The 17,741-nt window shown below is 32.5% G+C and overlaps 1 long non-coding RNA gene across 1 annotated transcript; it reads left to right on the forward strand.

Annotated features, from left to right (window-relative positions):
- Positions 1–84: 84 nt before the first annotated feature.
- Positions 85–17,617, forward strand: LOC127725783 (uncharacterized). The gene is made up of 6 exons (XR_007993136.1): positions 85–358; positions 4,902–5,192; positions 9,785–10,063; positions 12,713–13,135; positions 14,460–14,567; positions 17,580–17,617. It is a non-coding gene; the product is annotated as an uncharacterized LOC127725783 (long non-coding RNA).
- Positions 17,618–17,741: the final 124 nt, after the last annotated feature.

The raw sequence follows: 17,741 nt of genomic DNA on the forward strand, positions 1-17,741 counted from the left end.
CCACATCTCCATATTTTTTTTATTGGAGATAATTGTAATTTATACTGCACTACTTTTAAAAATACGTTTTTCTTTACAGCGTCCCCTCGTGTTAGAATTCAAGGGAGGAGAAATATCAAAGTGTCTGAAGGATCAAATTCTAATCTTACTTGCCTCATCGATTCTCCTACTATAGAAAAGAACAATGTTACATGGATTTTTAATGAAAATAAGGAAATAAGAAGGTTTGATAGATTTGACAAAAGTGTAACTGTATTACACATATCAAGAATTCACCGTAAAAATACTGGATATTATAAATGTCAAGTAGAAAATGAATTTGGATTTGGAGAAGATTCTGTTAAGATCAATGTCACATGTGAGTTTATTCAATAATGTTAATAAAATGAAATTTTGTAGGCGTCAGCGAGACAGAAACTCGAGAGCACGGCAACCGTTAGACGTTTAGATATCAACATTCAGTTTAAAAAAGAGAACAAGTGTACATGTCATAGCTTAAGGCAATAGTAGTTAACCGATGTTCAATCTAGAAATCTATTTAAAAGACAAATCAAGATAACAGACAAAAAACTGCAGGAATCGTTTGAACTCCAAACGGAGTGAGGCCTGTTGCGTCGATAAGGTTCGCGTCTCCACCATGCGAATTCACTCCAAGTCAAAATGTCTCGATTAGGAATAGGATAAAAACGGGAAATTACAGATAAGATCGCAAAAAACATATCCCTAGTGAATTAAGATACAGACACATCGTATGCAGTGTCAATTTTAGCCGTTCTTCTTCATAACTATGTTGGAGCAGTTTTTCTGTTAATAGCACACCTTGCTTATGAAGTCCGTATAGTGTGCATATATGCACGAGTGTAACTTGTCAGTTGAGATATGTTAATGCTATTAAAGTTGTACAGTAAGTACTCATTGTAAAACCAACTGTCTGTTGAAATACCAATCCAACAAACTCAATAAATATGTTGTCGATCAAAGAGACCAGCATTTTGACGATATTATCCTCGTTGTATTTGTTTTTAGATTCAGTTTGGTTCTTCACAAATCAATACTTTTCGTGACTTAAATTAAGCAATTTGTATTTACGATACCCATATTTGTAGAAATTGCTATGTTTAATGAGAAGATATATTCGATCTTTCAACATGGGGTTGTGAATAGTAGGGTAAAGCGTAGAAAAATCAAATAAAATTATTTTTCTCCAAAATTGTAAAGATTATGATTGACGATTTAACAGTAGGCCTTTATTTTTTGTTATCCACATCTGATTAAAATATACCTCATCATATTATTTCTGAATGTCATCTTTTACTGTACAAAGAGTGGTGGTTACTTCATATGACTAGTTCAAAATTGGCCAGAGCGAGGTAATTTTTTTAATGAAATTATAAGTAACTAAAGACCTTCCCTATGATATAAAAAAAAAAGTTAAGAACAATCACTGTCGAGGTTACAAACCGCCCGTACAGAAAAAAAGTTGTTTCAAACTGCAAATATTAAAAACTAATTTCAATCAAAATATATTATACAAGATGCAATTATTTAACAACATAAACACATTTATAACCTTTATCATTGTCCGCATGGTACTGTGAAGTTTCCTTCAAAAGAAAGTTATTTAGCATCGATGAATCAGTATTTCAATGTTAATAGTCTTTACGGACAATTACAATGTAAAATAAATGGAATCAAAGTACTGAAGTACTGAACATCGGATGACCGCATGTTCTTGTGGATGGTCCGACAAGGACTTGTCTCAGAAAAAAATCACATCTCTATACCTGAAAGTGAGGTTAATGTACAGATATAATTTTTTCTGGGACAAGTTCGTGCGTGGATGATAAATTAATGACAGGGAATTCAACCTCACCGTAATGACTATTATATTGTAGTGATACAAATCAGTATACTCTGGTTTATTGTTATATATTATATTAATACTTGTATATTACAGTTACATGTATATATAATTTGCATGCATTTGTATATCATTCTATTTTACTATATTAATAATAGTGCAGTGCAAGTGCATGGTGGACACTCTTCTGTAATAATTCAATTTTTTCTAATAGAATTGATTTGAGTAGGCATTCGTGTTTTCCCGCAAAAAATTTTTAATCATCCATGCAGAGTTATCGTTCCTTGAGATTGCAAACGTTCTGAGATCTTCTTCCGCATGCGTGTGCATAGATATTAATGATTTTTTACTTTTATGTATATACATACAACAAAACATTATAATATTATTAATTCATCTTCTTAAAAAGTAATTGATGAGTATTCATTGAAGAAATAAAATTTTATAACAAGCGATAAGGAATGTTAGTTTGCACTTGATGATGTCTACGTATTCATCATGTTTATAGATCGGTTAAAAACCCAAAACGAATGTTACGTAATGGAAATCTAGGCGATAGCAATACACCGGAATGCCCTCACGGTCATCCGCTGTAAAAATGGGTGTTAGTGTTCTTGGTTAAGATCATTTAAAAAAAGCGCCTCGGACGCTTTAATTTGACATGAGTTATTTTTTTCTTCTTTTTTTAACGTTTATACGGTAATAATCAAATCTATAAAGTGATGCTTGTATTGAATGTCAAACAGCTTTTAGTCAATCAATCATAATGTTCATTTAAAATATCTTAGTAAGATATGTTTTCTAGGCATAAAAAAACCATCTTTTTGTTGTTATAGATATGTAGTTTAATAGAAACTATACTATTTAAAACCCTAAACGATGTAAAATAATACATCGGTATAATTTAAAACACAGTTCCAGTTGATTGTATATCTATTCTGAAAAAAAGGCAATAACTTTAAAAGAAGGCAATAAAAAACTTTTCAATTCATATTACAAATACGGTTAAGTGTTATATTAATAAAGCAGTTGGCATTGGCAAATGTTCAATAATTGCAAACAATACTTTTCATGTCAGGGTAATTTAAACTAAAAAAAAATGGATGAATGTAGATTTCAAGTGTTGATACAAATTAAATTGACATTTAAAATTAAGTGGTCATATAATTTTGTATTTTCCTTGTCACTTAATAGTTCCTGCTTATCGATATAACGTTAAAAATGTACACCTGTTTGCCTCATACATCATATGCACAAACTGAGAAGAGGGAAAAACTGCAATGGAACAGTTACCAAACAAACAAATGAAATCAAAATGAAAATATACGATTCATGATTCGGTCTTCAGCAATACAATGACAAGCACCCACTATTTACGATCAGCTCTTCATTTTGCAGAATATAAACAAGTTGTGAATGATCGAACAAGACGACCAAATCTTTAACAACAACACCTGAGTCTCAACAGACCAAATCAGAAAAGAAAAAAAAGAAAAAAGAATAACAGGGGAAAAAAAACATTAATAGACCGCAATAACAACTGATTACATTCAAGATTTCGGTTCGTCAATAAACATGGTGTAAAGTATGTACATGTAAGCGGATACTCAATCCTGTTTGAATTCTCATATCAGTCATAGAACACATAATACAGTTAAATGGAAAAAGGTAGATGTGGTATGATTGCCAATAAAACAAAAATGAAGCGGAAGATATCAAGGGGACATTCAAAACTCGCAAGTTGAATCTAAAGCAACAACGTCATGACGAAAAAACGACGTTAAGGCGAACAAGTCCACAAAACGCTACATATAAAATTAAGATTGTGCATCATGAACCCCACCAAAAACCGGAGACAACTATCCATTACGATAAAGAAACAAAGATGAGGAGATTTAATATCACGTTACGTCTTTAACAATGAGCAAACCCATGCCATTTAGTGAGCTATTAAGACACCGGAATGACAAACCGTTAAACAATTCAATGTAAAAAAAAAAAACTAGCCTGATTTATAAGTTTCCAATTTAAGAAAAAAAGAAAAGTTGACCTTACTTGCATTTGGTTCTTCTTTAATATGTTCACTTTTGATCATATAGCTTTTTCACGTGTAGTTTTACATCCTTTCCTTTCAATTATTTAAGGTATGAGTGTTCCTGATTAAAGTAAGTCCAGAAAAGCGCATCGGACGCAACAGACTTATAAAATGTTATTTTCATTTTTATTTTGGAAAAATAACCGAAACATTAGTTAATTATTTCAGACAGCAACACACACCAACCACTGTGTTACGTGCTCTTGTATTGGAATATGTACCTAAAGAATATGAAGGGGTTAAAAACAATTTGATGAAAATTCAGATCCTGTGTCCACGCTTTGCTTACAAGGATATGACAACACTCCGTTCTACTTTGGTGTTTAAAGACCTTTCGTGATCGTCTGGTTATTTTCTTAAAGATATACACCTTCAAAAATGTTTAGACAGGAATTTCAGTGGCTGTTGTAATAATTCCCAAAACAGAAATTAGAACAGATCATTGTTCGCAAAGCGTGGACACAGGCTCTGTATTTTAGTCATATTGGGATGAACGTGTTTGCGCAACTCTCCCCAAATCTTTTACAGTGGTATGTAACTCAACATAAGAACAAATCGTAAAAAATCGGTTTTAAAGGACCGGTTTGATTCATCAGATAGGTGCAAAATTATCAACAAAAACAAAAAGAACACAAAGTACCTTTTGCATCTAACAAACAAATATTGTGAATTTTCAAAACAGAAACTATCAAAGGTCTGCCATTAACACCAGATGAATAAAAATACACAAGATTATGTATGTCACAACAATGACGAGGTTCCTAACTTGGGACAGTCACATGCAAATTTAACCCGGTTTGTATATTTTTGTGATGTGTGATAAATATTCGTTTCTTAACAGTTATCCGACGGCTTATATTTTCAAAGTTTTCAGTATAACATTACTGTATAATATATTTTTTTACTTTTTAGGTTTTTTAACAATACATTTTTCCTATTTTATAGACAAACCAACAATACTTTTCAATGGAACAACCTTTGAAGCGAAGACGGAAATCTCAAAGCCTGTCAATGTATCTTTTCGAGTGGAATCTTTTGAAATCCCTTTGGTCTTCTGGCACCAGACGGCCGGTGGAAAGCTGAACACTTGGAAAATATATGAGTGTAAAGACAACAAAACTTTTTGCCTGTTATCCAACATTGCACCACTTACACACAAGAATTTCGGAAATTATTCTGTTCGCATTCGTAACATAGAAGGCAGTACAGATTTAAACATAAGACTACTATATAAAGGTATTTCTTTTGTTGAAAAAAATACCAGTTACCAATGTTATTGGGTAACTAATGAAGGGATTGGTTGGCTATTCGTTTACAAATTTTACAGAACTATCTACTAGTACTTTGGACTGACAAGTACAAAGTAAATTTGCAGCTGTATTATCATTTGAATTATTATGAATTATTACTTCATAAAAACAAGAAGATGTGGTATGATTGCCAATGAGACATTTCTCTACAAGAGAACAAATGACACAGAAATTAACAACGATAGGTCACCGTACGGCCTTCATTAATGAGTAAAACCCATACCACATAGTCAGCTATAAAAGGCCAAGAAATGATAAATGTTAAACAATTCAAACGAGAAGACTAACGGCCTGATTTATGTACAAAATAATGAACGAAAAACAAATATGATATACAGCAACAAACGACAACCACTGAATTACAGGTCTAGGTTATTTTGTGTTTAACTTATAAATCACGGGACACGTGAACAAGGTTATATTATATACTTGATTTTGTTTTAGCGTTCATCGAACCGATGTGCAACTTTCCATCATGAAATTGCAGTAAATATCAAATCTTTTTAAAAACAGGAAATATATACATTTTACAAAGTTCTACTGATTTGACAGGTGCTGCATGCAAAGCAAGAAATCATTGTAATGTTGACACACCAGTAGCTGGTGTCAAGTAGCTTGGAATTTAAGGGAATTCCTGTTGTTTTCGTTTACTTATTTTTATTTACTCCATGGACTTCGAGACGTGTCGTTATGCCGGATCCCATTAAAGCTTATAATACGGTTTTGGTTTTACTCATTGTTGAAGCAGTACGATGACTTTTAGTTACTTACATACGAGTCTGTTTATATATCAAACACCGTATATTTTTGGCTGGTTTATTCAATCTTTTTTCGTCATTTAGATCGGTATTGAAAGTAGATATTTGAAAGTCTATTTACATTTATTCGCAACATTTGTAGCGATTCAGCGCACCACACAGAAACAATTGTCTGTTGTTGAAGACCTTATGTTGACCTCTAAATTGACTTTTGACTCGAGCGTCACTGACGAGTCTTTTGTAGACTAAATGCGCGTCTGGCGTACAAAATTGTAATCCGGATATCTATAGAGTCGATCCGGGTAATTTCGTACAGGCGGGTAATTACCGTACATATTACATTTCGCTTGTCTTTTTCTGATAAAATTGAGAAATAAAGTGTGTTTTAATATTATCTACTGATAATAAGATATGTACAACCTTGTACAAGTTGTATTAATATGGTTTTGTATCATAGAATATGTACACATTTGCCATTTGTCGGAAAGTTTTGTTCGCGGGCTCTTTGAAAAGATGATCTCGTCCAAAAAGTCACCAGATTTGTGTAAATTCAAAGTTTGGTTAATTTAATGTAAGATCTTTCTATTTTAATCGAAATTTAGAAAACTGATGGAAACTGAAAGCCAGAAATAGTTTGCAATTGACAGCTACTTTTCCATGTAGTATAAGTGCAATCATTTCCAATAAAACGGACTGAGAGTGGGTGTACGGGATTACCCTACATGATATTTTACATGCAGATGTAATGAGTCTAATATCGTACACGCCAGCTTTTAAATATGTTAATGTTCATTAAGTGATAAAGAGACTTTCAATGTTGACTTAGCTTTGCTTATATTAATGATTTTTGTTACATAATCAAATTAATTGCAAAATAAAACAAACAGAAAAAAAAATACATAAAACAACATCAATTCGATATGGGAAGAAAGAGGTCAACATATGTTATTTTTGATTCTATGAACCACCAGTCCGCTGCCTATTGATTAATAGAGATAGACGTTGATGTGTTTTCAAACTATTCGGAGTGAGTATTCCTCCTTAATTGCGAGGGTCCTCTGTGCCCCAGTGGTCTAAGTAATTCATTTCATATATCGCTACTAAGCCAGTCAACACTAAGGTTGTGACTTCAAACCTCGCACATGCATGGCAGGTGTGTTCGAATATTAGTTGACTAGGATTGTCAGTTTTCCTCCCGAACAATAAAACATAAAAAAAAACTATACCACAAAAAGTTGGCAAACAGCTACTAGTATATGAAAGATGTTAAATACATACGTTATTAAGAAAATGATCCATGAAATGCTGCTGGGACAATTGAAGATGATGCTTTAATTCAGGACTTAAAATTAGTAAAATCTGCTGCAGCCTCTCAGCTTACAATGCGGGACTTGATTGTAAAGACCGGTTGGCTCAGAGTTAAAATTCTTTTCTGAATAAGATGACATATCTTTCTTCGAATTCGGACTGAACTAGAACGTTAAAAACCAGATGAGTGTATTATAGACAGGGTCTATATTCATATCACTTGTCAAACTAAAGTGATGCATATCACATAAACCGTCATTTCTATGTTGTGATGTTATACTAATGTTTCAGAAAAGGGAGAAGGTTTGGTACCATTAAAACGTTTAATCCCGCTGCAAATGTTTGCACCTGTCCTAAGTCAGGAATCTGATTACAGTAGTTGTCGTCTGTTTATGTGGTTCATACGTGTTTCTCGTTTCTCGTTTTTATATAGATTAGACCGTTGGTTTTTCCGTTTGAATGGTTTTACACTAGTAATTTTTTGGGGCTCTTTATAGCTTGCTGTTCGGTGTGAGCCAATGCTCCGTGTTGAAGGCCGTACCTTGACCTATAATGGTTTACTTTTATAAATTGTAACTTGGATGGAGAGTTGTCTCATTGGCACTCATACCACATCTTCCTATATCTATGTTCTCGCCCTGATGTCCATGTATTATTCGCAACTAAACGTTTCTGTGTGTGTGTAACGTTACTGTCTGAAACACAATTCGCATAATCATATCTAAATTTACACTTATAATTTATTGAAGCTTTAATACAAACAAAAATCTTAGGACACTTGCTTTTTGGTCCTTCTTTTGCAATTTTTGCATATATACTCAATTTTGCCAATATATAATCAAAAGTGCAGTTAATTGGTCGAGTTATCTTTGACTGTTTATAATGTTGTATACTGTTATCAAAAAATACTGCGAGGATCTACATCACGACATGGAGCTGTGATACTGTGAATTTAAGTAAAGATTGAAAGACTTGAAGATGATCCTGGTATCAAATTAACTAGTCCAAGTCATTTCTAATTAGCAATCCTATTTTGAAATTAATCAATGTACGGAATTACACATCAAGGTGTACGGAAATACACGACATCCATACGATATTAGCAACAGTGACTTTTCTGTTCGGTATGCTCATTCTCGGTATTTTATGTTTAATGACATGGAAAAAGTCAAACATTAATACTATATACGAATGATCTAGTTACCGGTTTCCTTCTAGAACATTTTAGTATCAAACAGGGAACCAAATGACATTCATTTAGGACCAAAAGTGTACGGAATTACCCGGACCGACTCTAATGAGTTTATTTATTTATTCTATATTTTTTTTATCTTTATGTTTTTGGCTTATTCCCTTTCCTGTCTAAAAAGTAAGACACATCCCAATGATTGTCAAGTTAACCAAATATGTCTGTTTGGATTGCTCACACAAGTTATAATATAACGGAACTATAAACAACTGTCATACAAGTGGGATGTTTAGCAAGTTATAATACCAGATTTAACCCACCATTTTCTTCGGAAATTGCCTCTAACAAGTCAGGAATATGACAGTTGTTTTCCAGTCGTTTCCTTGGTTGATACAGTCGAGGGTTTGGTTTTGTCAGGTTTTATGGACTTCCCTCTTTTTGAATTTACACTGGAGTTCGTTATTTTTCCTATTACATTTGTTTATAATTATATTATACTCTAAAACAAAGAGCAAAAATATTTCTAAGGCGACATGTGTTACCCTAAATTTCCTACCCAATTCGTTTGAATGTTTGTCAAAATTAACCGTTTCAATATGTCAAATTTTCCATATCGTAATAATTCAAGTTTCGATAACTTAATCCTTAATAAGAACTTCCTGCTTAATTAATTGGTACTTCTTAAGCCTATACACGTTTGTAATCCCGATAAAAAAAGAAGACCCTAAAAGGGTGCAATAAAAAACCAAAAATCGAGAAATAATGAATATACCATGGCAAAATAAAAAACACACAGAAAAGGCAAACAACAATCTAGAAACGCTAAGCTGAATACTACAAATTTAGCTGTATAACAACTGTTAAATTACGTTGGTGAGTCATCTGCTGATTCGACGTCACATATTAACGGATCAGTAAATGTTTTTCAATTCAACCCTTAGGCATTATCAAATTCATTAAGCATCGGTCATGTAAATTCGTAATCTTTAAAATTTGACCAAATTCGAAATTTTGAGAAGTTAACATTGTTATAGTCAGGACAAGAGACAGACAAGACTAACCAACAGAAATAACATAGACAATTTGAAAAAACAAAATAACACAAAATACTACACTTGTATTTACTAACATTTCAATTTGTTCATCAATTAATTGTCTAATGTTCGAATATTTTTTTGCTTATTTGAATATTCATTTATTCATATATCTATTCATTAATTTAAACATTCAAAATAATTAGCGGCAATGTAATTAAAATTTCAGACTTTCATGTGCAAATCAAAGAAGAGAGAATGGTATTGAAAACGTCAGAAACTATTGTAATTAATTGTTCTATAAATCCAAAAGAATATGGTGAGTGGGTTGTAGTATGGAAACATGTTTGGAATGGTATTTTCATCCGGTCTTTTCCGTCTTTAGTACAAAACAAAACATCAACATTGGAACTGCCTCACTGTGACTACAAGGATACTGGTGAATACGTGTGTACTCTAAATACAGAGGATGCTGAATTTTTAGATAAAGTTTTTGTGAGTGTATTAGGTAAGTGAATAAAAATATCGAACAAATAATACTAAATACTGAGGCAATGTATTTGTTTATTACTTTTGTTTTGTTTTATATCAAGAATCGCCACAATTGTTTGGTAATTGATTTCGAATTCATTGCAATTTTATTAATGCCATTTGAAAATAGCCTATTTTCAAAATTTAGAATTAAAAAACAAAAAATATAAGTAAAAAAGAAAATTACATTTTGAGCGTTCCTAATAAGGTAAATCCATGCACAAAAGTACTTCGAAATCACACAATTTATAATAAGTTATTTTCGTTTTCTAAAACTGGGGCGATACCACTGCTTGTGGACTGAGAGTATCACCAGCTCAGTGAAGAGTGATTCTGTACAGACATGATTTATAACATACTTTCTTAAATTCTCCGTTGATAGATTTAGAAATTATCAAGGTTCCAACTCCCTCAGTCAAATTTGACTTTAGATAATGAAGTTAACTTTTCGGTCCGTTTCTGTCATATAGCTCTTCACGTATTTATATACTTTAACGTCATTGGCTTTCATTTGCGTGTATGAGTGTTCATGATGAAGGTATATAAAAATAAAAAGACTCGGACGCTAACAATCTATAAACTGTTGTTTTCATATTCTAATTTATGATAAAATACTTGATTGATAAAAATGCTGATTAAGGCTCATTCTTAAGGTTTGAGTGAGAAATTGATTTTTAAGATCAAATTAGAAAGAAAAAAATCAATTTTGCAATGATGAGGAAGACAACTGAATAGAACCTAATATTAAGATGAAAAGGATTAGATGTGAAAAAAACATATGTTTTTCGTAAGACTTCGAAAGCTCGAACTCTGCCCTTGGGTGTACATTCTCTCCCTCTCCTCTAACTTTATAAATGTTACAGGCATTTTCTTAATTTCGGCATTTTGTAAAATCAAATTAAGACAATGACTAAAAATAACTAGTCATTTAGTAAAATGACTGAAATCTTTAAACAAAGCTTCAGGTAATTTGTAGAAAAAGAGTATCATTGAGATATGACCAAAACACAATATCTTGCAAAGAAAATACATAGTGGTACAGTAAATTTAAGCTTATTCTTCAAATACCATCTGGGAAAGTTGGATGTATGTCATAGGTTGTTTCAGTGAAACTACTTTGAGTTTGTACTTACTTTGTATTTCAAATAGTAATTTTCTGATTTTCTCGTCTTGGCAAAAGGACTAATTATTCTTACAATAAAACAAAATATACAAATATTTTTTTTTAGAAAATCTAGATTCAAAACAAAAGTGTGAAATATGAAGCAAATAAAAAGAAGGATGTTGTTTGATTGACTGATTGTTGTTTGTTTGTGGTCATTGGCAAACATTTTATGCTTATTTAGGATGAGAACAAATTGATGATAGATCAAATAAATAAGTTCTACAATGCATTAATCGGATAAAGGACAAGAATTTTGCCTGCTGATTGTTTGTTTTGTTCACACATTTTTGTCAATATAATGGAATTTTATACAACTGGAATACAAGTGAGAGGTAAAGCAAGCTATAGAACCAGGTTTAATCCACCATTTTCTACATAAGAAAATGCCTGTACCAAGTCAGGAATATGACAGTTGTCTTCCATTCGTTTGATGTACTTGAGATTTTGATTTTGCCATTTGATAAAGGACTTTCGAGTTCGGTATTTTTGTTATTTTACTTTTTGAAAAGAAAGTAATTATGTTGGATAGGGACAGATGTTACAGCAAAACAAATCCCTTCTAAAGCATTGGTTTCACAATACAAGGTCGTGTTTAGTTGTAAAGTAAAAATATGAGTATCTTCATCGTCACTGTCTCAAGGACACTCTTTGGTCTTTAATAATCTGACAAATAAGATTAGACAGTAGTGTACTGATGCTCGAATATCACAATGAACCAAGAAGAGACAAATCAAGGTGCGTCCAAAGGGTAAGTGTCTTCTGCTATACATGCATCACCCACTATGTGACGAATCTGATTCAGTCTGGTGAATTCTCTGATAACCCAAAAGATGTAAGTCAACCTAGTTACGCTAATAATACTTCGAATCTTTTGAAAACACATGAAAAGAAGATATTTATGTGTGTGCTGTTTACGTAACCCCATATTTTTTCACACTTTTAAATGTTGACAGAGCTGAATGAGTCATGGTTCAGGTTTCACCAAATGTGGTTGTAGTGATAGGACCAGATTTAACGCCAAACGATATATTTGCCGAAAAATCAGGACAAATGTGCAACATTACCTGCCATCCAAATATTTTATGTAATAACAAATAATTGTCGAGTTCAGTACTTATCGGGAAACTTAGATAATTCAGTTGAATTTATATTTGATAACTAAATGTCTTTAAATGCAAGCGTTAACATTCAGTTATTATCATAGATAAAACTGTTGTGTTGTTCTATACTTTTAACGGCTCAGTTTTTTGTGTACATTTCATTCTACAAAATAATTTAGGCATTTTGTAAAATGCCTTTAAATTTTTCTAGGGATGATGTTAAATGCCTGAAAAAATTAGTCAATATATAAATTGCCTTAATCTTACAGGCATTTTAGAAAATGCCTAAAGTGTTTAGGCATTTTACAAAATGCCTAAATTAAGAAAATGCCTGTAACATAAACATATATTTATATTTTAGGTCCACCAATTGCATCTAACAAAAGTATTTCATCGATCCATAATCGTCTTATCTTTTCCGTACACCTTTACATCAATCCGCCAATATCTAAAATAACATGGATGCATGAATCAGACGACAAAACAACTATAATGAACTTGAAAGCTCTAAATTCAGTTCAAATGGTATCAAACACGAGCGTCACAATTGAAAGTTACGGAAAGTCTGTCAGTGTCCGAGGCATCAAGGTTAACCTTGTTTTGGATCATTTGAATCTTGAAGGTGGATATTTGGTTTGTCAAGTGCAGAATTCCTTTGCACCAGCAGAAGAGTCGTTCGGACTAATAAATTTAACACATTTATTCTCAAAAGATACACTGGATTGGCCTCCAAACTTGATTGAAACAACTTATATACCTAATAGCAGTAGACAAGAAATTGAAGGTACTACTTTGTAAACATTTGAATAGCGGGTATAATTACGATAATGCAAAATTGTTGTTCATTAACATTAAAGTACAAAATAGTATGAAACAGTAAAATTGTAGGATGATTTAAGATTTGCAATGATTGGTTCATATATTTTACTGGAAATGTTATATATATATATATATATATATATATATATATATATGTAAACACAATTTTCACTATAAATATAGACGTGCTCGTACTTTTATATTTTGTTGTATTTTTCCAAAATGTTTGATACGTGCTGACAGCACAATAATTATCTCATGATAGACTGATAAGCATTTTCTGCAAGGAAATTAGGATTTGCACTATAAACAATAAACGTTTTGAAATTTAAGTGAACTTCAATGGTATAGCGAATACTTATTTGAAGCAAACGAATGGAAAACAACTGTCATAAACAAAGGTTGATTGAAACTGCGAAAACAATTGTTTGTCTCAAACAAAACATAAAAAAAATCCCAGACTGCCAAGTTTAGTCAGTATTATCAGTCTTATTTCATAAATAAGGAATCCATTTATGGGACTTCGGAATTCACATTTTCAAGAAAAAGCAAATTATAATTGGAACATCTTTTTAAACGACAGTATCCATAAAAAAAGAGGCGGAAAATATCAAAGTGAGAATCAAAACTCAAAAGTCAAAGAAAAAAGTAAAATCACAAAAATACTGAACTCCGAGGAAAATTCAAAACGGAAAGTCCCTAATCAAATGGCAAAATCAAATGATAAAACACATCAAACGAATGGACAACAACTGTCATGTTCCTGACTTGGAACAGGCATTTTCAAATGTAGAAAATGGTGGATTGAACCTGGTTTTATAGCGCTAAACCTCTCACTTGTACGACAGTCGCATCAAATTCCATTATATTGACAACGATGCGTGAACAAAATGTCACAAATAGGGGTACAACAACATTACGAACCCGACCAAAAACTGGGGGTGATTTCAGGTGCTTATGTCGAAACCTGCAACTTATATTAAAAATATTGTAGACGATTCCTATGATAGTAACAGATATCAATCGTTTTATCAAAAATAATGGATAAAACTTACGAAAAAGTATTCAAAATTACTTTATACAAACTCGTCCAGCTACATGTCGATTTGTAATACACATGTAACAGATCACTGTAATACTTCAAATTTATTTCTTGATCTAGAACTTGATGATCTGTTCTTCTTCATGTCACAAGTAGCCTTCTGCTGTTTTATTGTGGACGAGCAAAGAATAATTGTAAAGTGAGCAAGTCTTAAAACTAATAGAAAAATCATATTTTTTTTTTGTAGGTGTTACAAAAAGACAGATGTTTTACATTCCAGGAGGTGTTTTTGTGTTTGCTGCTATACTCATTTGTGTGTTGATTTATTTTCTTCGACGAAGAAAACTCAGTCGCAGTAAGTTGTTTAGCTACTCATTCCACTTTAAAACTAAATTTCGCTTCGTTAAATTGATATGGATTCAGGTGTTTGTGGTGTTTTAACTTAAAATGAAACATTACTTTCAACACTCATTTGTATATCTGATTTTCTTATCTGCACGTCAATAACAACAAACAAAATAAATGCATTTTTGCCAAGCCACCAAATGACTGAGCTTGTATTAATCTGTATTTTATATATATATAAGTTTAAGAGTCGTCGTAAATCTATAAACAACCGAAAATAGATCATCAGATATTCACAAAGAACGGACAAACACCACTACTTAAAACTGTAGGTAAACTGATGACATTTGGAAGGGTAAACAGTTCCTGGTGTACTAGTGGCGACCTTCATAATGTTCATTTCGTGTTAAAAAAGTAAAATAACAAAAAACTTCAAGGAAAATTCAAAACGAAAAGTCCTTTATCAAGTGGCAAAATCAAAAGCTCAAAACTGGTTTTATAGCTAGCTAAATTTCTCACTTGTCTGACAGTCGCATAGAATTCCATTATATTGACAACATAGTGTGAGCAAAACAAACAGATATAGTAGGTAAAAATGTCAACATTGTGTTATAATCTTAATCACTAAAAAAACAAATAACTATTTCAACAAGGAAAATTAAAATGGCATAAAGACACTCTATAGACAAAGTACATAATCAAAAATGAAAGACAAGAATACAAAAATAACCATAGCACAATAAAACAACGGCGGGATGTATAAATACCGAGCCACGTAAAAAAACATTCTGTGATTAGTCGCATTCAGCGATGGCATAAAAAGGAAACGAGATATGGGATACTACAATTGAACATATCCGGGCATAGATATTGCATAACGACCACCAAATGTCGATGGCGTCGAAGAGAAGCAGCATTATCAAGAAAATAATGATGGGAAACGCAAACACTGAGATGTCGTCTCAACTAGGACATGTGTATTTCTTATATCGGTGCTACTTGAATGTAAACACAAGGCAATAGAGAGATCAAAATTGGAAAACCGCAATCATTTATATTGCTATATAAGCTGGAGGTTTGGCTAGCCATAAAACCAGGTTCAACCCACCAATGTTTCCTAAAATGTGCTGTACCAAGTCAGGAATATGGCAATTGTTATCACATAGTCCGTTTTTATGTATGTTGGCGTTTATTTTTGTAGCAGTTCAGTGTTTCTGTTGTTCCGTTTTGTTTCCTCTTATAGTTGATGTGTTTCCCTCAGTTTTTGTTTGTGACCCGGATTTGTTTCAGTTAAATCGATTTATGACTATTGAACAGCGGTATACTACTATTGCCTTTATTTGTCGTAAAATTTGTTTTTAACAGACCCTCATTACCAATTTCTAAATTAAGTCAAGATATGAAACATGCAAAAAAGCCTCATGATGGCAGTTTCAGAAAAGCTCTTGTTTGATCAGAGCTACCTTTAATAAAGTTTTCTTAAATCTCAGGCACTTCTAAAAAAGTAAAATAACAAAAATACCGAACTACAAAGGAAATTCAAAACAAAAAATCCTTTATGAAATGGCAAAATAAAAAGCTCAACCACATCAAACGAATGTTCTACAACTGTCATATTCCTGACTTGGTACAGTCATTTCTCTATGTGGAAAATGGGGGATTAAGCCTGGTTTTATAGCTATCTAAAGCTCTCACCTGTATGACAGTCGCATAGAATTCCATTATATTGACATCAATTTGTGAGCAAAACAAACAGACATAATAGGTAAAAATGTAAATAAACTCATCATAGATACCAGGATTGAAATTTAGTATTTGCGCCAGACGCGCGTTTTGTCGACAAAAGACTCATCAGTGACGCTCGAATCAAAAAAATGTTAAAAGGCCAAATAAATTACGAAGTTGAAGAGCATTGAGAACCAAAACTTCCTAAAAGTTTTGCCAAATACATCTAAGGTTATCTATTCCTGAGGTAGAAAAGCCTTAGTATTTCAATAATTCAAAGTTTTGTGAACAGTTAATTTATAATTATGACCATATCAATTATAATTCTTGTCAACACAGAAGTGCTGACTACTGGACTGGTGATACCCTCGGGGAATTAAAACTCCACCAGCAGTGGCATCGACCCAGTGGTTGTAAATAAACTCATCATAGATACCAGGATTGAAATTTAGTGTAAAAAATTGGGGTACAGCAGTTAACATTGTAATATAGTCTTGGTCACTATAAAAACAAATTACTATTTCAAAAAGGAAAAAAAATGGCATATAGACACTCTGTAGACAAAGTACATAAGCAAAAATGAAAGACAAGAATACAAAACTGACCATAGCAAAATAACACAATGGCGGGAAGTACAAGTACCGAGCCACGCCAAAAGGATATTACAAAAAAAAGGACTAAACACTAAAGGTTAGAAATGTACAAGGACAAATAAAAAGACCACTATAACACGTAATTATAGATGATAAACAATGTCAGTACATAGAATCTATACTTTAAGACCATCATGTATTATTTGTGAAGTTGATACGGAATATTTATCAACAAGGTCTCGGTATCTTTTTTAGAAAAAGGACGAGACGTTTTTTGACACAACCATGGCTCATCAAATGTCTGCTCAAAGGAGCCGGACCCGTTGCGTCTCCTGCTATGCATACATCACTAACCCGCCGTGCTAATCCATACTTGGTCAAAATGTCACAATTGGGGTTGGACACAATAAGACGACTGTTCTGGTATCTAAACTCTAAGACCACGAAAACCTGTCGCTAGTGAGTTGAGACAGACACATCGTATCGGTCAAGCAATTCGTGATGCTGACATTAAAGCTTGTGTAGTATTGATGTCAATCGTTCTTCCTGGATCTCATAACTCTTAATATTCATTTTGAGTCAGAAGCACACCTGTGTGTTAGTTAAAATCATATAGTATTAGTATGCACGATTCATTAAGATAAGTAAACGCCATACGATGATGCAGAGGGAAATTTTTATTACATAAACAATTATTTTTTTAGGAAATGATTTTAAAATCGACCCTATAACCAATACAATTGAAATGTAAGTAATCTTACGGTTGAATTATATATGAATATTTTTAGAAATCTTTGTTATAAAACTCGAGCGTCACTGATGAGTCTTTTGTAGACGAAACGCGCGTCTGGCGTACCAAATTTTAA

This window comes from Mytilus californianus, unplaced genomic scaffold (assembly GCF_021869535.1).
Source record: "Mytilus californianus isolate M0D057914Y unplaced genomic scaffold, xbMytCali1.0.p SCAF_15, whole genome shotgun sequence".
NCBI classification, from domain to species: Eukaryota; Metazoa; Mollusca; class Bivalvia; order Mytilida; family Mytilidae; genus Mytilus; species Mytilus californianus.